Source organism: Somniosus microcephalus, chromosome 13 (assembly GCF_052327205.1).
Source record: "Somniosus microcephalus isolate GS21.2 chromosome 13, FLI_Smic_1.0, whole genome shotgun sequence".
Taxonomy (NCBI): Eukaryota; Metazoa; Chordata; class Chondrichthyes; order Squaliformes; family Somniosidae; genus Somniosus; species Somniosus microcephalus.
The window spans coordinates 60,913,167-60,936,819 of NC_140999.1; the positions used below are offsets into that span (position 1 = coordinate 60,913,167).

Consider the following 23,653-nt stretch of genomic DNA (forward strand, 5'->3'; position numbering starts at 1 on the left):
ATGCCTGACTTTTCGTGGGATATGTGGAACACTCTTTGTTCCAGTCCTACTCAGGTCCCCTCCCTCACCTCTTTTTCCAATACATTGATGACTGTATCGGTGCCGTTTCCTGCTCTCGCCCCGAACTAGACAATTTCATTCACTTTGCCTCCAATTTCCACCCTTCCCTCACCTTCACATGGTCCATCTCTGACACTTCCCTTCCCTTCCTCGACTTCTCTGTCTCCATTACTGGGGATAGGTTATCGACCAATATTCACTACAAGCCCACTGACTCCCACAGCTACCTAGACTACACTTCCTCCCACCCCGCCTCCTGTAAGGACTCTATTCTATTCTCCCAGTTTCTCCGTCTCCGCTGTATCTGCTCCGACGATGCCACCTTCCACACCAGTGCTTCCGACATGTCTTCCTTTCTCCGCAACTGAGGATTCCCCTCTACCGTGGTTGACACGGCCCTCGACCGTGTCCGTTCTATCTCCCGCACTTCTGCCCTCACCCCTGCCCCTCCCTCCCGGAACCACGATAGGGTTCCCCTTGTCCTCACCTTTCACCCCACCAGCCTCCACATTCAACGGATCATCCTCCGCCATTTCCACTACCGCCAAAGTGATCCCACCACCAAACGCATCTTCCCCTCCCCTCCCCTTTCAGCATTCCGTAGGGACCGCTCCCTCCGAGACACCCTAGTCCACTCCTCTATCACCCCCAACAGCCCTTCCCCCTCACCTGGCACCTTCCCGTGCAAGCGCAGGAGATGTAACACCTGCCCCTATACCTCCCCCCTTCCCACTGTCCAGTGCCCCAAACACCCCTTCCAGGTGAAACAGCGATTTACTTGTACTTCTTGCAATCTAGTATACTGTATTCGCTGCTCACAATGTGGTCTCCTCTACATTGGGAAGACCAAACGCAGATTGGGTGACCGCTTTGCGGAACACCTCCGTTCAGTCCGTAAGGGTGACTCCGAGCTTCCGGTCGCCTGTCATTTTAATTCACCGCTCCATTCCCACTCGGACCTCACCGTCCTTGGCCTCTTGCATTGTTCCACGGAAGCTCAACGTAAACTCGAGGAGCAGCACCTCATCTTCCGATTAGGTACTTTGCAGCCTTCTGGACTCAATATCGAGTTCAACAATTTCAGATCATAACCTCGGCCCCTATTACATTTTTACTTATTTTTTTTCCCACCCCTTTGTTTTGGGTTTTCCTTTCCCCCCCCCCTTTTCCTTTTTTTTTCTCTCTCCCACATGGCAGCTGTCACTCATCCTGCCAGTACACTTCACACCTAATCTGAGCCATCTTTTGTCTCCACTGTCCTATTACCATCTCGTCTGGTTTTGAATACCTCTTAATGTCTCTTCACTTCTCTTTTGTTCTATCGCAGCCCTGCCTTCGATCTATTTTATTTCCTTTCCAGTTTTGAAAAAGGGTTCACCCAAAACGTTGACTCTTAATTTCTCTCCACGGATGTTGCCTGGCCTGCTGAGTTTTTCCAGCATTTTAATAATAATAATAATTCTACTTTATTGTCATTGTACAATGCACAAGTACATGAACAACGAAATGTGATCTTGCAAGCTCCCATGAGTCCAGTACAAATAACATTAACATTAAACGTAAATAGCACCGTCCTGGGAGAAGCAAAGCCGCTGCGTCTGTGCGCGCCGCCATTCCATTTCCACCATTCCTCCTGTCCGACAATCTTCAGCCCAAAGCCCGGGCCTGCTCACCAGCCGCCCCTCCCGGGGCTCCTTCCGTGACCTTCTGCACCTGGTCTTCCCTGATGGTCACCCCTCCAGGTACTAACCAGGCCTGGCCCTGCTTAGCTTCCAAGCCTTGCCAGTGACCCTGTCCCTAGTCCCAGGAACAGGGCTGTTCTGTTGTTATTTCGAATGACTAGTTAATCTGTTTTTGGTGAGGTTGGTTGAGGGATAAATATTGGCCAAGACATGGGGAGAACTTCCCTGCTTTTCTTCAAATAGTGCCATGGAATCTTTTATGTCCAGCTGTTTAATGTCTCCTCTGAAAGACAGCACTTGTGACAGTGCAGCACTCTTCAGCAGTGTTCCCCCTAATTTTATTTGGGTGCGCGGCCCATTCACAGTTTCGCACATGCGCGAAATTTAACATTAGAAAAGTCAGTCCCGGGCTGCGCGGGACTGGCTGAGAGCTGCGCAGCCATGTGGCTTAGAGGGAACGTTGTCCCTCAGTACTGTACTGAAGTATCAGCCTAGATTATGTGTTCAAGCTCTGGAGTAGGCTTTGAACCCATGACCTTCTGATTCAGAGGTGAGTGCTATCCTTGAGTCAAGGCTGACACTTTAATAGAGTACTGCATTGTTAGAGGTGCACAGATGAGACATTAAACCGAGGCCCTGCTGCTGTCTCAAGTGGGTCTGAAAGCTTTTGCTGTGCGTGAATTGACTACCACCAACGGTGACTACATTTCAAAATAATTAATTGGCTGTAAAGTTCTTTGGGACGTTCCGAGGATGTGAAATGCGTTATATTTCAGAACTCATTTCCCCCTTCAAAAATTTCTAATTTCACAGCTGCAAAAATTGCAGTTCTGTGGACTTCAGTTTTCCCTCCTATATAATACAACTGATGGAATATTGGGCATTGCTGCAGCTGTAATCATAAGTTCATGTCCCATTGCACTCCCACTTCTTTTCATATATTATACAGGTAGCTACGGAATTTAAAGTTTTCACAGAAAGCCAAACTGAATTGCATAATGGATCCCAAAACATTAAGAAAAATTCTGAAATCCAATATTAAAAAAATAACATGCTAGTTCCGATGATAGGCCATCGACCTGAAACGTTAACAGTTTCTCTCTCCACAGCTGCTACCTGACCTTTCCAGCATTTTCTGTTTTTATTATTAATTTATGCAGTTGCCTTGAACATAAACATTTATTCAGGGTTGTTTTTCAGTTGTGCGATGTTTCTGAGTTGTCAGCTTTTTTGAAGCTGTTTGACAGCTTTTACAAGTTCAGCAGGTTGGCATGTAAGCGCAACCTGTCCATGAGTAGCCATCGGACTCGTTGGGGGTTGGATTGCACTGATTGACTGACGGGACCCCAAAACGCCAATGTCATCATAAAACACTGTATGCAAGTGAATATCTTTCTTAAAATCCACAAAAAATGTGACAGTAGGAGAGGAAACATGAATAAACCAGTGCAAAAAGGGTTTAATAAAACTGTCAGGGATATAAAATAACAAGGGGGGGTGGGGGGGGGAAGGGGAGAGGGAGAGTTACCTGGACACTTTGATCCAGGAGACAGTATAGTCAGGGATAGATACTGTTCTCTGCAGCTGCGACCGATGGTTCCGAAGGTTGTGTTGCTTGCCCGGTGCCAGGGTTAAAGACATCTCCTCGCGGCTGGAGAAGAACTTGGAGTGGGAAGGGGAGGATCCAGTTGTCGTGGTCCACGTAGGAACTAACGACCTAGGTAGAACTTGGAATGAGGGTCTGCTGAGAGAGTTTGAGGAGTTGGGGTCCAAATTAAAAAGCAGGACCTCAAAGGTAATAATCTCTGGATTGTTACCTGAGCCACGTGTCAATTGGCATAGGGATAAGCAGATTAGAAGGTTAAATGCATGGCTCAAAGAGTGGTGTGGGAGGCAGGAGTTTTGCTTCATGGGGCACAGGCACCAGTACTGGGGAAAGAGGGAGCTTGTCTGTTGGGACGGGCTCCACTTAAGCCGGGCTGGAACCAGTGTCCTGGCAAATCCAATAACGAGGGCAGTAGACAGGGCTTTAAACTAATGAAAGGGAGGTGGGAGGATTCAGGAAAGAGTAAATTTAAAAGCAGCGAGAGAAATGTCAAGGCTCTAGAGCAGAGCAGAGGTTTGTGTAAAAATAAGCAGAGTGGGTCAGGAAGGAACAGAGAGAGTAACAAAGGTAATAGGGCATCAGTGACTAAGGTGACATCAGGGAAATTTTTTTTAAAAGTCAAAGCTAAAGGCACTATATCTGAATGCGCGAAGCATTCGCAACAAAATAGATGAATTAATAGCGGAGATACAAATTAATAGGTTTGATCTAATAGCCATTACGGAGACGTGGTTGCAAAGTGACCGCGGTTGGGAACTAAATACTCCAGGATACTTAACTTTTCGAAGAGATAGGCAAAATGGAAAAGGAGAAGGGGTAGCCCTAATAATAAAGGATGAGCGGCGAGAGCGGCGGACCTGCGAGGAGCGAGGCGGCGGTGATTGAAAAGCGCGGCAGAGACCAGGTAGGCCTCAGAGCGGCGAGAGCGGCGGACCTGCGAGGAGCGAGGCGGCGGTGATTGAAAAGCGCGGCAGAGACCAGGTAGGCCTCAGAGCGGCGGAACTGCGAGGAGCGAGACAGTGGTGATTGAAAAGTGCAGCAGAGACCAGGTAGGCCTCAGAGCGGCGGACCTGCGAGGAGCGAGGCGGCGGTGATTGAAAAGCACGGCGGAGCCCAGGTAGGCCTCAGAGCGGCGGAACTGCGAGGAGCGAGACAGTGGTGATTGAAAAGTGCAGCAGAGACCAGGTAGGCCTCAGAGCGGCGGACCTGCGAGGAGCGAGGCGGCGGTGATTGAAAAGCACGGCGGAGCCCAGGTAGGCCTCAGAGCGTACTAATCTCCAATCTCTGAGCTCAGGGGAAGGGAGAGAAGTAAAAAGTAATTGAAGTGTGACGTCACCAGAAAGCAGGTAAGTGATTGGTTGGTGAGTATTTCTCTCTTTTTTAAACTTTAACTCTGTGGTTTATAGTTTTTAAGGTCTCTGTGGTGTAGCGGGGACTGTTGGTAAACCAGGGCCCTTAAATATACCATTTAACTGTAGTGTAATTGGTGGGATTGATTTGATTTAATTTAATTTCAATTAATTAAAGGGTAAGTCATGGCACGAGAGCCCGGCGCTGTGGTATGCTCCTCCTGCGCTATGTGGGAACTCAGGGACACTTCCTGTGTCCCTGACAACTGTGTGCAGGAAGTGTGTCCAGCTGCAGCTACTGGCAGACCGTATTGCGGCGCTGGAGCTGCGATTGGATACATACTGGACCATTCGCGATGCTGAGGACGTCGTGGATATCACGTTTAAGCAGTTGGTCACACAGCAGGCAAAGGTTGGACAGGCAGAAAGGGAAGGGGTGACCAACAGACAGAGTAGTAGGCGCAGGCAGGTAGTGCAGGGGTCCCCTGTGGACATCCCCCTCTCAAACAGTTATACCACTTTGAATACTGTTGGGGGGGATGGCTTATCAGAGGAAGGCAGCAGAAGCCAACTTCCTGTCAGCAGGGGTGGCTCTGCTGCACAGGACGGGAGGAAAAAGAGGGGTAGAGCTATAGTAATAGGGGATTCTATTGTAAGGGGAATAGATAGGCATTTCTGCGGCCGCAAACGAGTCTCCAGGATGGTGTGTTGCCTCCCTGGTGCAAGGGTCAAGGATGTCTCAGAGCGGCTGCAGAACATTTTGGAAGGGGAGGGTGAACAGCCAGTTGTCGTGGTACATATAGGTACCAACGATATAGGTAAAGAACAGGATGAGGTCCTAAAAGCTGAATATAGGGAGTTAGGAGGTAAATTAAAAAATAGGACCTCAAAGGTAGTAATCTCAGGATTGCTACCAGTGCCACGTGCTAGTCAGAGTAGAAATAGAAGAATATTTCAGATGAATATGTGGCTAGAGGAATGGTGCGAGGGGGAGGGATTCAAATTCCTGGGACATTGGAACCGGTTCTGGGGGAGGTAGGACCAGTTCAAACCGGACGGTTTGCACCTGGGCAGGGCCGGGTCCGATGTCCTAGTGGGAGTGTTTGCTAGTGCTCTGGGGGAGGGTTTAAACTAAAATGGCAGGGGGTTGGGAACCTGAGCAGGGAGACAGAGGAAAGGGAAACAAGGATAAAAGCAAACTATGGGAAGGAGAAAAACAAAAGTGGCAGTCAGAGAAATCAACGGTTTAAATCAAACATGGCCACAGTAAATAATAATTCTAATAGGTCTAAGAGCGTTAAAAAAACAAGCCTGAAGGCCTTGTGTCTTAATGCGAGGAGCATTCGTAATAAGGTGGATGAATGTTGGTACCAACTGTTACGTCTGTGTATAATGAGACACAGACTGCGGAGAACGGTACAACAGGTGTTTCCTCAACGTGGCTCACACTGCAACTGATCTGTACAGATTACTACTCAGTGTTATATACAGGTGTGGTCACTGCCGGTACTGCAGTATACATGAGCTGTAAAACATAGTTCCCCCCTTAAAGGTATATACATTACAATTCCTCCCCTTTTAGATTAACAGTACCATAACACTCATTTAACAATTAAATATCAAACTAATTACAATTAACACTTTTAACATGCAACATTAGCTGAAATTAGTCTATTTATATATTCAGTCTTTGGGGAGGCTTCCTGATCCTTTCTGGATAGCGCCTTTCCCGAGTGTCTTGCTCTTGGTGCGGAGGCGATTCTGGCCCCCTGTCGTCGGTTGGTTCATCAGCTTCCGATGCTACTGTTTCTGGGGTAGATGCGACCTGTACGTCGGGTTCATCACCAGGTACGTATGGGCGAGGCATGGGGTTGACTTGTTCCTGTGACTCTAGGATCTGGTCAGCATGGCGTCTCACGATGCTCTCCCCAACGTCCATTGTGTACATTAGTGGGCCCTGCCGTGTGCATATCGTTCCTGGCTGCCATTTTTCTGTTCGGTAGTCGCGGGCCAAAACTGATTGCCCTACATTGAAGCTCCTTGTTAGCTTCCCATGGATGTGCTGGAATTGCTTACTCTCAACATCTCTTCGTACGTTTGGTCTGAGCAAATCCAGGCGAGATCTTAACCTTCGGTTAAAGAACATCATGGCTGGGGCCTGGTTGGTGACTGCATGTGTCGCATTCCGGTAGGCGAACAGGAAATTGTCCACCTTGTGCTGCAACGGAATGTTGTAATTGTACATAGCCTTTATTGCCTTCTTAAAGGTTTGTACAAACCTCTCAGCCAATCCATTTGTGGCTGGATGATACGGGGCGGATGTGTAATGCCTTACCCCATTCTTTTTCAAGAACCTCCAGAACTCTTCGGGCACAAACTGTGGTCCGTTGTCGGAGCAAATCTGTTCTGGCACGCCATTCCTGGCAAAAATGGTCCGTAGGACTGCAATAGTTTACTCCGTGGTGGTGGAGGACATTTTGATGACCTCAGGCTATTTCGAGTGCGCATCCACGGCTATTAAAAACATTGAGTCCATGAATGGACCAGCAAAATCAATATGCACCCGTTGCCATGGAGATGAGGGCCACTCCCATGGGTGTAGAGGGGCCTGTGGTGGTGCATTTTGGACTTTCTGGCATCCTGAGCAGCTCTTGGTCAGGTCCTCGATTTGTTTATCGATTCCCGGCCACCACACATAAGCCCTGGCTAGGCTTTTCATTTTTACCCCTCCCAGATGACCCTCATGATGCTCATTGAGCACTCTATCCCTTAACTTGGGTGGAATTACCACTCGGGATCCACACATCAAGGTCCCCCGGCACACTGACAGCTGTTCTCTCCTTGTCGAGAATGCTGGCAACAGTGAGTCGCCATGTGCTAGCCATCCCTTCACCGTCAAATCATATACCCGAGACAGTGTCGGGTCATTTCGGGTTTCCTTTTCGATACAAGCGTTAGTTACTGGTAGGTATTCAACTATAGTCGAATGGAATATTTCGACAGGATCCGCTGCTGGTGCTTCCTCCACAGTAGGCAGTGGCAGGCGTGATAGCCCATCAGCATTTCCATGCTGTTTCGTGCCCTTATATTCAATCTCATAGTGGTGCGCCCCTAGAAAAAGTGACCATCTTTGTAGTCGTTGCGCAGTCATCACCGGAACGCCCTTCTTCGGATTAAAAATGGAGACAAGAGGCTGGTGATCAGTCAGCAAGGTGAATTTCTGCCCGTGCAGATAGTGATTGAACTTTTTCACTCCCCACACTAGGCTGAGGGCCTCCCTGTCAATCTGGGCGTAGTTACGCTCGGCTGAGGTTAGTGATCGTGACGCAAAGGCTATTGGCCTCTCTGAGCCGTCTGAGAATTTGTGCAACAGCACCGCTCCAATGCCGTAGGGTAACGCATCACATGCCAACCGAATTGGTAATGCCGGGTTGTAATGGGCCAATACCTCTTTCGATGTGATTAGTGTTTTGCTCTTCTGGAAAGCTCGTCTACATTCGTCACTCCACTTCCATGGCACCCCAGTTTGCAGTAGGGTGTTCAGTGGGTGTAGTATTGTAGACAAATTTGGCAAGAACTTATGGTAGTAGTTTACCAGCCCGAGGAACGACCTCAGTTGTGACACATTTTCCGGTGCTGGAGCCTTGACTACTGCCTCAATCTTCTCTGGGGACTTATGTAACCCCTCTTTATCGATAACGTGGCCACAATACGAGATCTGTTTTCTAAAAAACTCGCATTTGGGGCGGTTAGCTCGGAGCCCATATTCCTGCAATCTAGTGAGCACCTGCTCCAGGTTGGCAAGGTGATCACTGTCATTTTCGCCCGTGACCAGGATGTCGTCCAAATAACACTGGGTCCCTGGGATCCCTTGCAGGACTTGTTCCATTGCCCTCTGCCAAATAGCCGGAGCTGATGCTACCCCGAATACCAGCCGGTTGTATTGGTAGAGACCTTTATGGGTGTTGATTGTGAGGTATTTTTTTGATGCTTCTTCTACCTCCATTTGCAGATACGCCTGGGCCAGATCAATCTTAGTGAAGCGTTTCCCTCCAGATAGCGAGGCGAAAATATCTTCAATCCGCGGAAGTGGATATTGTACGGTGTGAAGGACCGGGTTCACTGTTACCTTAAAGTCCCCACAGATGCGAACCTTCCTTGGTTCCCCAGGCGTGCTGCTCAACGACTTTTTCATCACAGGGTCGATTGGTGTAGCCCACTCGCTCCAGTCTACCTTGGACAGTACACCTGAACGTTCCAGACTCTCCAGCTCTGCTTCGACGGCTGGGCGGATCGCATAAGGTACCAGTCTGGCCTTAAAAAATTTTGGGCTTGCGTTTTCTTCAATTTTAATCGTCGCTGTCATGCCTTTTAGTGTTCCGAGTCCTTGCTGGAACACTTCTTTCGCGTCAGTTAGGATCTTTGACAGTCGCCCAGGTGTGACGTCGTCATCCTTTTTGTCAGCCAGTCAGTGCCTGTATGGAATGCCAATCCAGTTGTATTTTCCGGATCCATTCACGTCCCAGTAATGGTGGTCCTCCATCTTGCAATACATACAGGTCTAGTTTTCGTGTTTTCCTTACCGTTATATATAACGGTCACCCTTATTTTTCCTTTGGGGTAGACTTTTTGCCCCGTGTACGTCTTCAAAATAATTTTTGTGTCTCTCAAGGGTATGTGTGAGAATAGCCGCTCGAAGTCCCGTCGGTTTATGACTGTTAGGGCTGATCCTGTGTCCAATTCCATCTTTACCTGGACTCCTGCTATCTTGAGAGTGACCCAAATGGTTCGGTGATCCTCCGTTGTGATCACATTATGTAGTTTCAGACAACTCAGTTCCCTGCTTTCGGAGTCGTTATCACTCTTTTGTTCGTCTGAACTATTCTCCGTTATCTTATGTACCTTCTTGTACTTCCCTTTAGTCGGTTTCTTATTGCTGGCTTTCTTTCCCGACCTGCAGACTCGTGCTATGTGTCCTACTTTTCCACACTGTCTGCACACTTTGTCTTTGAACCAGCAATCATTCTGTTCGTGTGTTGTTCTGCCGCAGCGATAGCAGTCCTCTGTTCCATATGACATTTCGTTTGTGCCATATTCTTGCGGTCTCTGTTGTATCTCTGCAGCGCCCCGTGCTGCTGCTTCATATGATACCGCAATGCTGAAAGCCTTTTCCAGCGTAAGATCCTTTTCAGATAAAAGCCGTTTCTGGGTTCCTTCACTTTGAAGCCCACACACAAACTTGTCCCTTAAGGTATCTGCCAGTCCCGCTCCAAACTGGCAGTGTTTCGATAGTTTGCGCAGTTCTGTTAAATAATCAGCATTGCTTTCATCCTTATGCTGGTTCCGTTTGTGAAACTTGAACCTTTCTGCAATCAGCAGCGGTGTGGGGTTTAAATGTTCCTTTAGTATCGTTACTATGTCTTCAAAACTCCTTTCCATTGGCTTCGTTGGGGTTACTAGATTTCGTAATAACCCATACGTCTTTGCACCCATTAAATTTAACAATACCGACGCTTTCTTGTCATCTGACACCCCATTTGCCTTGCAGTACACCTCTATTCGTTCGACATATGTAGTCCAATCTTCGACTTCATTGTCAAATGCGGTGATACTGCCACTCTTCGGCATTTTGGGTGTGGTTTAAAATGGCGTCTCCCAATGGCTTAAAATGGCGTCTCCCGCGCTTTCCTTCCTCCCCCGCTGCTGCCGACGCCGCTCCCGGCGGTTCTCGTGGCAATGGCGGCGCCCTGTAGGTTTCGTGCGCTTCTCCTGCGCTGCTGCCAACGCCGCTCTTGGCGGTCCTCATGGCAATGGCGGCGCCTCGCGGGTTTCTGTGCGTCTCTCTCCGACGCTGCTCGGCCCCTGAACACCGGCTGCGCCCTGTGCGCTCTGCCCTCTCTCTCTCTCTCTCCCCCGTCGACGCTGCTCGGCCCTTTGCTCTGCCGCTCGGTCGGGCTCTAGCCCGCCGCTGTCCGGGAAGGGTCTGAGCACTACCTGTTGCCAGCCTGTTTCGCTGGACCACCTCGACTGGAAAGCCAAGCCTGGCTCTCGACAGCCTCCCCCGCAATTCTCGAGTCTCTCCTGGATGACTGGGCGTTTGCCCGTGGTCGACGCCCGAGTCTCTGGCCTTGACCTCCAATCCACTGATCTCCAGGAATGAATCCCCGGGAGGTGATGCAGAGTTGCAGGTAGGTTCGAACCTGCCTCGTCGCCAATGTTACGTCCGTGTATAATGAGACACAGACTGCGGAGAACGGTACAACAGCTGTTTACTCAACGTGGCTCACACTGCAACTAATCTGTACAGATTACTACTCAGTGTTATGTACAGGTGTGGTCACTGCCGGTACTGCAGTATACATGAGCTGTAAAACATAGTTCCCCCCTTAAAGGTATATACATTACACCAACGACATAGATAGGACAAGGAAAGAGGTTCTGCTGAGGGAGTATGAGCAGCTAGGGGCCAAATTAAAAAGCAGAACCACAAGGATAATAATCTCTGGATTACTACCTGAGCCACGAGCAAATTTGGCTAGGGTAAATAAAATCAGAGAGTTAAATGCGTGGCTCAAAGACTGGTGTGGGAGAAATGGGTTTTGCTTCTTGGGACACTGGCACCAGTACTGGGACAGGAGAGAGCTGTTCCATTGGGACGGACTTCACTTGGCCAGTGCTGGGACTAGAATCCTGGCGAATCGAATAACTAGGGCTGTAGAGAGGGCTTTAAACTAATTAGTGGGGGAGAGGTTTCAAGAGAGCGAAAAATAAAAATGTCAGCGGAGAAGGCAATAGAGCAAAGTAGCAGTGGGGAAATTAAAAACCAGAATGTGTCAGGAAGGGACAGGATATATAAAGATAAAGGTAAAGTAGTAAAGGGGTTAAAAGCAGGAATAAATTCTCACAAAACATATTTAAAAGTTCTTTATCTGAATGCACGCAGCATTCGTAACAAAATAAACGAGTTGACGGTACAAATAACTACACATGGGTATGATCTGGTGGCCATTACAGAAACATGGCTGCGAGGTGACCATGACTGGGAACTAAACATCCAGGGGTATTTGACTATTAGGAAGGACAGACAGGAAGGAAAGGGAGGTGGGGTGGCTATGTTAATAAAGGATGGAATCACTGCAATAGTGAGAAATGATATTGGGTCAAAGGATCAGGATAGTGAAACAGTTTGGGTGGAGATAAGGAATAATAAGGGGAAAAAGTCACTAGTGGGCGTAGTCTATAGGCCTCCTAACAGTTGCAACTCTTGGTCGGAGTATAAATCAGGAAATAGTTGGGGCTTGTAAAAAGGAAACAGCTATAATCATGGGAGATTTTAACTTTCATATTGACTGGACAAATCAAATTGGGCAGGGCAGCCTTGAGGAAGAGTTCATAGAGTGCATTAGGGACGGGTTCCTTGAGCAGTATGTTACTGAACCAACCAGGGGGCAGGCAATCTTAGATCTGGTCCTGTGTAATGAGACAGGATTAATAAAAAATGTCCTAGTAAAGGATCCCCTTGGAATGAGTGACCATAACATGGTTGAATTCCAAATTCAGTTGAAGGGTGAGAGAGTTGGATCTCAAACCAGTGTACTAAGCTTAAATAAAGGAGACTATGAAGGTATGAGAGCAGAGTTGACTAAAGTGGACTGGGAAAATAGATTAAGGTGTAAGACGGTACATAAGCAGTGGTGTACATTCAAGGAGATATCTCACAACTTTCAAGAAAAATATATTCCACTGAGGAAAAAGGGGCGTAAAAGAAAAGACAGCCATCCGTGGCTAAGTAAAGTAATAAAGGACAGTATCCGACTGAAAACAAGGGCATATAAAGTAGCCAAATCTAGTGGGAGGATAGAAGATTGGGCAGCATTTAAAAGCCAGCAAAGAGTAACTAAAAGATTAATTAAGAAAGGGAAGATAGATTATGAAAGTAAACTAGCAAAAAATATAAAAACAGATAGCAAGAGTTTCTACAGTTATATAAAAAGAAAAAGGGTGGCTAAAGTGAATGTTGGTCCCTTGGAGGACGAGACCGGGAAATTAGTAGTGGGGAACATGCAAATGGCAAATACGCTGAACAAATATTTTGTATCAGTCTTTACAGTAGAGGACACTAAAAATATCCCAACACTGGACAAACAGGGGGCTATGGGGGGGAGGAGCTAAACACGATTAAAATCACTAAGGAGATGGTACTCGGTAAGATAATGGGACTTAAGGTAGATAAATCCCCTGGACCTGATGGCTTACATCCTAGGGTCTTGAGAGAAGTAGCGGTAGGGATTGCAGATGCATTGGTGGTAATTTTCCAAAACTCCCTGGATTCAGGAAAGGTCCCAGCAGATTGGAAAACTGCTAATGTAACGTCCTTATTTAAAAAGAGAGGTAGACAAAAGGCTGGAAACTATAGACCAGTTAGCCTAACATCTGTGGTTGGTAAAATGTTGGAGTCCATTATTAAGGAAGCAGTAACCGGACATTTGGATAAGCATAATTTAATCGGACAGAGTCAGCATGCTTTTATGAAGGGGAAGTTGTTAGATCCGTGTATCTTGATGTTGTGTCCTTCAATAATTATACAACCAGACTGCAGGGAACGATTCAACAGGTGTTTACTGAATGAGGGTTACTCTAGAACTAACTGTACAGATCACTACTCAGGGTTTATATACAGGTGTGGTCACTGCCGGTACTACAGTATACAGGAGCTGTAAAAAGTAGTTCTCCCCTTAAAGGTACATACATTACAATTCCTCCCCTTTTAGATTAACAGTACCATAACACTCATTTAACAATTAAATATCAAACTAATTACAATTAACACTTTTAACATGCAACATTAGCTGAAAATAGTCTATTTATAAATTCAGTCTTTGGGGAGGCTTCCTGATCCTTTCTGGATAGCGCCTTTCCCGAGTGTCTTGCTCTTGGTGCGGAGGCGATTCTGGCCCCCTGTCGTCGGTTGGTTCATCCGCTTCCGATGTTACTGTTTCTGGGGTAGATGCTACCTGTACGTCGGGTTCATCACCAGGTACGTATGGGCGAGACATGGGGTTGACTCGTTCCTGTGACTCTAGGATCTGGTCAGCATGGCGTCTCACAATGTTCTCCCCAACATCCACTGTGTACATTAGTGGCCTCTGCCGTGTGCGTATCATTCCTGGTTGCCATTTCTCTGTTCGGTAGTCGCGGGCCAAGACTGGTTGCCCTACATTGAAGCTCCTTGTCGGCTTCTCATTGATGTGCTGGAATTGCTTATTCTCAACATCTCTTCGTACATTTGGTCTGAGCAAATCCAGACGAGATCTCAACCTTCGGTTAAAGAACATCATGGCCGGGGCCTGGTTGGTGACTGCATGTGTCGCATTTCTGTAGGCTAACAGGAAATTGTCCACCTTATGCTGCAGTGGAATGTCGTCATCGCACATGGCCTTTACTGCTTTTTTAAAGGTTTGTACGAACCTCTCAGCCAATCCATCTGTGGCTGGATGATACGGGGCGGATGTGTAATGCCTTACCCCATTCCTTTTCATAAATCTTCGAAACTCTTCGGACACAAACTGTGGTCCGTTATCAGAGCAAATCTGCTCTGGCAAGCTGTTCCTGGCAAAAATGGTCCGTAGGACTGCAATAGTTTTCTCCGTGGTGGTGGAGGACATTTTGATGACCTCAGGCCATTTCGAGTGCGCATCCACGGCTATTAAAACCATTGAGTCCGTGAATGGACCAGCAAAATCAATATGCACCCGTTGCCATGGAGATGAGGGCCACTCCCATGGGTGTAGAGGGGCATGTGGTGGTGCATTTTGGACCTTCTGGCATCCTGAGCAGCTCTTTGTCAGGTCCTCGATTTGCTGATCGATCCCCGGCCACCACACATAAGCCCTAGCAAGGCTTTTCATTTTCACCCCTCCCAGATGACCTTCGTGAAGCTCATTGAGCACTCTCTCCCTTAACTTGGGTGGAATTACCACTCAGGATCCACACATCAAGGTCCCCTGGCATACTGACAGCTGTTCTCTTCTGGATGAGAATGTTGGCAACAGTGAGTCGCCATGTGCTGGCCATCCCTTCACCGTCAAATCATATACCCGAGACAGTGTCGGGTCATTTCGGGTCTCCTTCTCTATACCAGCGTTAGTTACTGGCAAGCATTCAATTATAGTCGAATGAAATATTTCGACAGGATCCACTGCTGGTGCTTCCTCCACAGTAGACAGTGGCAGGCGTGATAGCCCATCAGCGTTTCCATGCTGTTTCGTGCCCTTATACTCGATTTCATATTGGTGCGCCCCTAGAAAAAGGGACCATCTTTGTAGCCGTTGTGCAGTCATCACCGGAACGCCCTTCTTTGGATTAAAGATGGAGACAAGTGGTTTGTGGTCAGTCAGCAAGGTGAACTTCTGCCTGTGCAGATAGTGGTTGAACTTTTTCACTCCCCACACTAGGCTGAGGGCCTCCCTGTCAATCTGGGCGTAGTTACACTCAGCTGAGGTTAGTGACCGAGACGCAAAGGCTATTGGCCTCTCCGAGCCATCTGGGAATTTGTGCGCCAGCACCGCTCCAATGCCATAGGGTGATGCATCACACGCCAACTGAATTGGTAGTGCTGGGTTGAAATGAGCCAACACCTCTTTCGATGTGATTAGTGTTTTGCTCTTCTGGAAAGCTCGTCTACATTCGTCACTCCACTTCCATGGTACACCCGTTTGCAGTAGGGTGTTCAGTAGGTGTAGTACGGTAGACAAATTCGGCAAGAACTTATGGTAGTAGTTCACCAGCCCGAGGAACGACCTCAGTTGTGACACATTTTCCGGTGCTGGAGCCTTGACTACTACCTCAATCTTTTTAGGGGACTTATGTAACCCCTCTTTATCAATAACGTGGCCACAATACGAGATCTGCTTCTGGAAAAACTCGCATTTGTGGCGATTAGCTCGGAGCCCATATTCCTTCAATCTAGTGAGCACCTGCTCCAGGTTGGCGAGGTGATCACTGTCATTTTCGCCCGTGACCAGGATGTTGTCCAAATAACACTGGGTCCCTGGAATCCCTTGCAGGAATTGTTCCATTGCCCTTTGCCAAATAGCCGGAGCTGATGCTACCCCGAACACCAGCCGGTTGTATTGGTAGAGACCTTTATGAGTGTTGATCGTGAGGTACTGTTTCGAGGCTTCTTCTACCTCCATTTGCAGGTACGCCTGGGCCAGATCAATCTTAGTGAAGCGTTTCCCTCCAGGTAGCGAGGCGAAAATATCTTCAATCTGCGGAAGCGGATATTGTACAGTGTGAAGGACTGGGTTCACTGTCACCTTAAAGTCCCCACAGATGCGAACCTTCTTTGGTTCCCCAGGCGTATTACTCAACGACCTCTTCATTACAGGAACGATGGGTGTAGCCCACTCGCTCCAGTCCACTTTGGACAGTACTCCTGAACGTTTCAAACCTTCCAGCTCTGCTTCGACGGCTGGGCGGATCGCATAAGGTACCGGTCTAGCCTTAAAAAACCTTGGGCTTGCATTTTCCTGTATTTTGATCGTCGCTGTTATGCCTTTTAGTGTTCCAAGTCCCTGCTGGAACACTTCTTGTGCGTCTGTTAGCATTTTTGACAGTCGTCCAGGTGTGACGTCGTCATCCTTTTTGGCATCTACAGTCAGTGCTTGTATGGAATGCCAATCTAGCTGTATCTTCTCGATCCATTCACGTCCTAGTAGCGGTGGTCCTCCATCTGGCAATACATATAGGTCCATTTTTGGTGTTTCCTTGCCGTTATATATAACGTTCACCCTTATTTTTCCTTTGGGGTAGACTTTTTGCCCCGTGTACGTCTTCAAGACAATCTTTGTATCTCTCAAGGGTATATGTGAGAATAGCCGCTTGTAGTCCTTTCGGTTTATGACTGTTGGGGCTGATCCTGTGTCCAATTCCATTTTCACTTGGACTCCTGCTATCTTGAGCGTGACCCAGATAGTTTGGTGATCCTCCGTTTTGATTACATTATGTAGTTTCAGACAACCCAGCTCCTTGCTTCCGGAGTCTGTATCACTTTTCTGTTCGTCTGAACTACTCTCCGTCACCTTATGTACCTTCTTGTACTTCTCCTGTGGAGATTTCTCGCTGCTCGTTTTCTTTCCCGACCTGCAGACTCTTGCTATGTGTCCTACTTTTCCACACTGTCTGCACACTTTGTCCTTGAACCAGCAATCCTTATGGTCGTGTGTTGTTCTGCCGCAGCGATAGCACTTCACTGTTCCGTAACACATTTCATTTGTGCCATATTCTTGCGGTCTCCGTTGTATCTCTGCCGCGCCCCGTGCTGCTGCTTCGTGTGATACTGCAATGCTGAAAGCCTTGTCCAGCGTAAGATCCTTTTCTGATAGAAGCCGTTTCTGGGTTCCTTCACTTTGAAGCCCACACACAAACTTGTCCCTTAAAGTATCTGCTAGTCCCGTTCCAAACTGGCAGTGTTTCGATAGCTTGTGCAGTTCTGTTAAATACTCAGCATTACTTTCATCTTTATGCTGGTTCCTTTTGTGAAACTTAAATCTTTCTGCTATCAGCAGCAGTGTGGGGTTTAAGTGGTCCTGTAGGATTGACACTATGTTTTCAAAATCCTTTTCTACTGGCTTCTCTGGGGTTACTAGGTTTCGTAGTAAGCCATACGTTTTTGCACCCATTAAATTCAACAATACCAGCGCTTTCTTGTCATCTGGCACTTCATTCGCCTTGCGGTATACTTCTATGCGTTCGACATATGTCGCCCAATCTTCGACTTCATTGTCGAACGCTATGATACTGCCACTCTTCGGCATTTTTGGGTGTGGTTAGACTGGCTTAAAATGGCGTCTCCCGCGCTTTCCTTCCTTCCCTGCTGACGCTGCTCGGCCCTTGAACACCGGCTGCGCTCTGCGCGTTTTCCTGCGCGCTTCTCTCCCCCGTTGACGCTGCTCGGCCCTTTAGCAACGGCTGCGCTCTGATCTCTCTCGCCTCTCTCTCCTGTGGACGGCGCTCGGTCCTGAACACCGGCTACACCCTGTGCGCTCTACCCTCTCTCTCTCCCCCGTCAACGCTGCTCGGCCTTTTTCTGTGCCATCGGTCGGCTGTAGCCGCCGCTGTCTGGGAAGGGTCTGCACAGTACCTGTTGCCAGCCCGTTTCGCTGGACCACCGTGACTGGAAAGCCAAGCCTGGCTCTCGACAGCCTCCCCTGCGATGCTCAAATCTCCGCTGGATGACTGGGGGGTTTCCCATGGTCGACGCCCGTGCTTCTGGACTCGGCCTTCGTCCACTGTTCTCCAGGAGCGAATCCCTGGGAGGTGATGCAGAGTTGCAGGTAGGTTTGAATCTGCTCGTCGCCAATGTTAGATCCGTGTATCTTGATGTTGTGTCCTTCAATAATTAGACAACCAGACTGCAGGGAACGATTCAACAGGTGTTTACTGAATGAGGGTTACTCTAGAACTAACTATACAGATCACTACTCAGGGTTTATATACAGGTGTGGTCACTGCCGGTACTACAGTATACAGGAGCTGTAAAAAGTAGTTCTCCCCTTAAAGGTACATACATTACAGAAGTCATGTTTGACAAATTTGCTCGAATTCTTTGAGGACGTAACAAACAGGGTGGATAAAGGGGAACCAGTGGATGTGGTGTATTTGGACTTCCAAAAGGCATTTGACAAGGTGCCACACAAAAGATTACTGCACAAGATAAAAAATCACAGGATTGGGGGTAATATACTGGCATAGGTGGAAGATTGGCTATCTAACAGAAAACAGAGAGTGGGGATAAATGGTTCATTCTCGGGTTGGCAATCAGTAACTAGTGGTGTTCCACAGGGGTCAGTGCTGGGACCCCAACTCTTTACAATCTATATTAACGATTTGGAGGAGGGGACCGAGTGCAACTTATCCAAGTTTGCCGACGATACAAAGATGGGAGGGAGAGCAGTGAGTGAGGAGGACATAAAAAACCTGCAAAAGGACATAGACAGGCTAAGTGAATGGGCAGAAATTTGGCAGATGGAATATAATGTTGGAAAGTGTGAGGTTATGCACTTTGGGAGAAAAAATCAAAGAGCAAGTTATTATCTAAATGGAAAGAAACTGCAAAGTGCTACAGTACAAAGGGATCTGGGGGTCCTGGTGCATGAAACACAGAAGGTTAGTATGCAGGTGCAGCAAGTGATCAGGAAGGCCAATGGAATCTTGGCTTTTATTGCAAGGGGGATGGAGTATAAAAGCAGGGAAGTCTTGCTTCAGTTATACAGGGTACTGGTGAGGCCACACCTGGAATACTGCGTACAGTTTTGGTTTCCATATTTAAGAAAAGATATACTTGCTCTCGAGGCAGTTCAGAGAAGGTTCACTCGGTTGATTCCGGAGATGAGGGGGTTGACTTATGAGGAAAGGTTGAGTAGGTTGGGCCTCTACTCATTGGAATTCAGAAGAATGAGAGGCGATCTTATCGAAACATTTAAGATTGTGAGGGGGCTTGCTCGGGTGGATGTGGGGAGGATGTTTCCACTGATGGTGAGACTAGAACTAGGGGGCATAATCTTAGAATAAGGGGCTGCCCTTTCAAAGCTGAGATGAGGAGAAACTTCTTTACTCAGAGGGTGGTGAATCTATGGAATTTGCTACCTCAGAGAGCTGTGGAAGCTGTGACATTAAATAAATTTAAAACGGAGATAGACAGTTTCCTAGCTGATAAGGGAATAAGGGGTTACGGGGAGCGGGCAGGGAAGTGGACATGAGTCTAGGTTCGGATCAGCCATGATCCTATTGAATGGCGGAGCAGGCCTGAGGGGCCGTATGGCCTACTCCTGCTCCTACTTCTTATGGTCCTTTGTAATTAGCTGCGCAAATAGAGGTAAACAAATATTATTTGATTGGGATTACGGAAACATGGCTCCAGGGTGGCCAAGGCTGGGAACTCAACATCCAGGGGTATTCAATATTCAGGAAAGATAGGCAAAAAGGAAAGGGAGGTGGGGTAGCATTGCTGGTTAAAGAAGGGATTAACACAATTGTAAGGAAGGATATTTGCTCTGATGATGTAGAATCTGTATGGGTAGAACTGAGAAATACCAAGGGGCAGAAAACGTTAGTGGGAGTGGTATATAGGCCTCCAAACAGTAATGCGGAGGTTGGGGATGGCATTAAAAGGCAAATTAGAGAAGCGTGCAATAAGGGCACAGCAGTCATCATGGGTGACTTTAATCTACATATAGATTGGGCTAACCAAATTAGTAACAATACTGTGGAGGAGGAATTCCTGGAGTGTTTACGGGATGGTTTCCTGGTCCAATATGTCGAGGAACCAACCAGAGATCAGGCCATCTTAGACTGGGTATTATGTAATGAGAAAGGATTAATTAGCAATCTTGTTGTACGAGGCCCCTTGGGTCGGAGTGATCATAATATGATAGAATTCTTCATTAAGATGGAGAATGAAGTAGTTGACTCAGAGACTAAGGTCCTGAATTTAAACAATGGAAACTACGATGGTATGAGGCGCGAGTCTGGTAGGATTGATTGGGGAATGTCACTCAAAGTGTTGACAGTGGATAGGCAATGGCAAACATTCAAAGACCGCATGGATGAACTATAGAATTTGTTCATCCCAGTTTGGCATAAAAATAAAACAAAAAAGGTGACTCAACCGTGGCTAACAAGGGAAATTAGGGATAGCATAAGATCCAAGGAGAGAACATATAAATTGGCCAGAAAAAGCAGTAAACCTGAAGATTGGGAGCAGTTTAGGATTCAACAAAGGAGGACAAAGGGATTAATTAAGAAGGGGAAAATAAAATGAGAGTCATCATCGGCGACCACTCAAATTCGAGTATGGTATGTCCTTCATCAGTCATCTACATGTGGGTCTTCAGGTGGCTGTGGAGGCCAAACCGAGATCCACAGACTCTACTACAGTGTGGGCATGTAAGACTATTGGTAGTGACTGGAGTATGGGTCTTCTTAAGTTGTTGTCTCTCCTTACGGCGCTGGCGTTTATCCTCATCGCACGCTGGAGATTCTTTTCATGTAGTGTGGCACCGTTGTGGATGCATTTTCTCCAATTGTCTCTGTCCAGTGCGATTTCCTCCCAGTTATTAATATCGATATGGAACTTTTTAAGGATTACTTTGATGTTATCTTTGTAACGCTTCTTTTGACCACCAGGAGACCTCTGCCCTTCCTTCAACTGGGAGTACAGAACCTGTTTTGGGAGACACGAGTCTGACATGCGAATGACATGTCCAATCCATCGGAGTTGATGCTGCATGATGAGCGTAGTGATGCTGTAGATATTGGCCTCTTCAAGTATACTCCAGTTGGTACGCTTGTCCTCCCAACTGACCCTCAAGATTTTGCGTAGAGAGCGTTGGTGGTATTGCTCTAAGGCTTTGAGATGTCTACTGTACGTAGTCCAGGTTTCAGCTCCATATAAAAGGGTGGGAAGGATGATGGCTTTGTATACAAGAATTTTAGTTTGGACTTGGAGGTCATGATTTTCAAAGACTCTTCTCCTCAGTTTAGAAAAGGCTGCACTTGCACAACTCAGGCGGTGATGGATTTCAGAATCAATGTCAGCTTTGGAGGATAAATGGCTACCAAGATATGGAAAGGTGTTGACATTTTCAAGGGTGTTATTATCAATCTTTATAGAGGGAGGAGTTGCAAGCTGATTAGGTGATGGCTGGTGGAGCACCTGGGTTTTCTTTATATTCATGGTGAGGCCCAGAAGTTTGTAGGCTCTGGAAAAAGCATTCAAGGTGTTTTGTAGATCATGCTCGGAAAGAGCTGTGATGTCGTTATTATCTGCATACTGTAACTCCATAATGGTAGTGATGGAGACTTTGCTCTTGGCCTTAAGTCTGTTGAGATTGAAAAGTCGGCCATCAGTACGGTAAAGGATTTGAATTCCGGTGGGCAGATCATTGCCGATGAGATGGAGGATAACTGAGATGAACACTGCAAAAAGGGTTGGAGCAATGATGCAGCCCTGTTTTACTCCTGTCTCAACTGTAAAGGGCTCTGAAATAGAACCGCTGCTGCTGAGAACTGCTGCGGACATGTTGTCATGCAGCAGCCTCAGAACTAAGATGAATTTATCGGGGCAACCAAGCTTAGACAAGATATGCCATAAAGTCTGGCAGCGGACGGTGTCAAAAGCTTTAGTTAAGTCTATGAAAGCTATGAACAGTGGTTGCTTTTGTTCACGGCATTTCTCCTGTAATTGACGTGCTGTGAAGATCATATCAGCTGTTCCTCTGGATGGTCGGAAACCACACTGCGACTCCGGAAGCACCTCCTCAGATAACGGCAAAAGTCTGTTAGCAAGGACACGGGCAAGCACTTTTCCTGTGAAAGAAAGAAGGGAGATACCCTCGGTAGTTACCACACACCGACTTTTCCCCCTTTTTAAAGATAGTAACAATCAAAGCATCTCTGCGATCTTGTGGAATTTCTTCCTGCTGCCATATTTTTAGGAGGAAGGCACGGATGTGTGTCAGGAGTTCAGGGCCACCTTTTTTAAGGATTTCTGCTGGAATCCCATCCGAGCCGGCAGCTTTGTTGTTTTTCATGGACCTGATGGCATTCTGCACTTCTACAATGCTTCGGGGTGCCCCCATTTCCTCCCTTTCTGGTCTCTGCGGTAATTGATTGATGGACTCCAGATCTGCGCTACTGTGTCGGTTGAGCAGTTCTTGAAAATGCTCCCTCCATCTTGTGTCAATTGCCTCCTTGTCCTTCAGCAGAGTTAAACCGTCCTTAGAGCGTAAGGGGTTTAAGCCACAGTAGCCTGGTCCGAAAACTGCCTTGGTGGCACTGAAGAAGCCTCTGGAGTCCCCAGTATCAGCCATACGTTGTATTTCTAGGGACTTTTGAGACCACCAGTTGTTCTTCATCTGCCTTATTCTCTGCTGGACATCTGCCTTAACTCTAGCATGAGCCTCTCTTTTGGCCTTGCTGCTGATGTTGTTTTGCCAGGCGCAGAAAGCTTTCCTTTTCCTTTCTATGAGCTGCTCAATTTCTGAGTCGTTCTCATCAAACCAGTCCTGATGTTTTCTGGACTTGAAACCGAGTATGTTCTGGGAGGTGTTGAGGATAGTGGCTTTCAGCAGTTCCCAATGTTCTCCAGTATCATGTGGGTATTCCTTTGGAAGACTTTGCCTGATGGAATCCTGAAAGCACTGCTGTATGGCAGTGTCCTCAAGACATTCAATGTTTAATTTTGGCCGGAACTGCTTCTTCTGAGCACGTATCTTGGGCTTTAGTTTGAGGGACATAGTTGCTCGGATAAGGCGATGATCTGTCCAGCAGCCATCAGTGCTGAACATGAGAGTAAGCTTGCAGGGAACATAAAAACTGACTGTAAAAGCTTTTATAGATATGTGAAGAGAAAAAGATTGGTGAAGTCAAGCATAGGTCCCTTGCAGTCAGAATCAGGGGAATTTATAATGGGGAACAAAGAAATGGCAGATCAATTAAATACATATTTTGGTTCTGTCTTCACAAAGGAGGACACAAATAACCTCCCAGAGATGTCGGGGAACATAGGGTCTGATGAAAGGGAGGAACTGAAAGAAATCAGTATTTGTAGGGAAATGGTGTTAGGGAAATTGACGGGATTGAAGGCCAATAAATCCCCAGGGCCTGATAATCTACATCCTAGGGTACTTAAGGAAGTGGCCCTAGAAATAGTAGATGCATTGCTGATCATCTTCCAACATTCGATGGAATCTGGAACAGTACCCATGGATTGGAGGGTAGCTAATGTTACCCCACTATTCAAAAAAGGTGGGAGAGAGAAAGCGGGGAATTACAGACTGGTAAGCCTGACATTCGGTAGTGGGGAAAATGCTAGAGTCCATTATAAAAGATGTAATAGCAGAGCACTTGGAAAACAGTGACAGGATCGGACAAAGTCAACATGGATTTACAAA

The 23,653-nt window shown here is 47.2% G+C and overlaps 1 protein-coding gene and 1 pseudogene across 2 annotated transcripts in view; both read right to left on the minus strand.

Moving 5' to 3' along the window:
• Window positions 1-22,996, minus strand: part of LOC147108361 (clathrin light chain B pseudogene) — a 36,621-nt pseudogene extending 13,625 nt beyond the window's left edge.
• The window catches only part of LOC147108359 (E3 SUMO-protein ligase PIAS4-like), a 119,025-nt gene that overhangs the window by 89,214 nt on the left and 6,158 nt on the right, over window positions 1-23,653 (minus strand). The gene's annotated exons all lie outside the window — the stretch shown is intronic.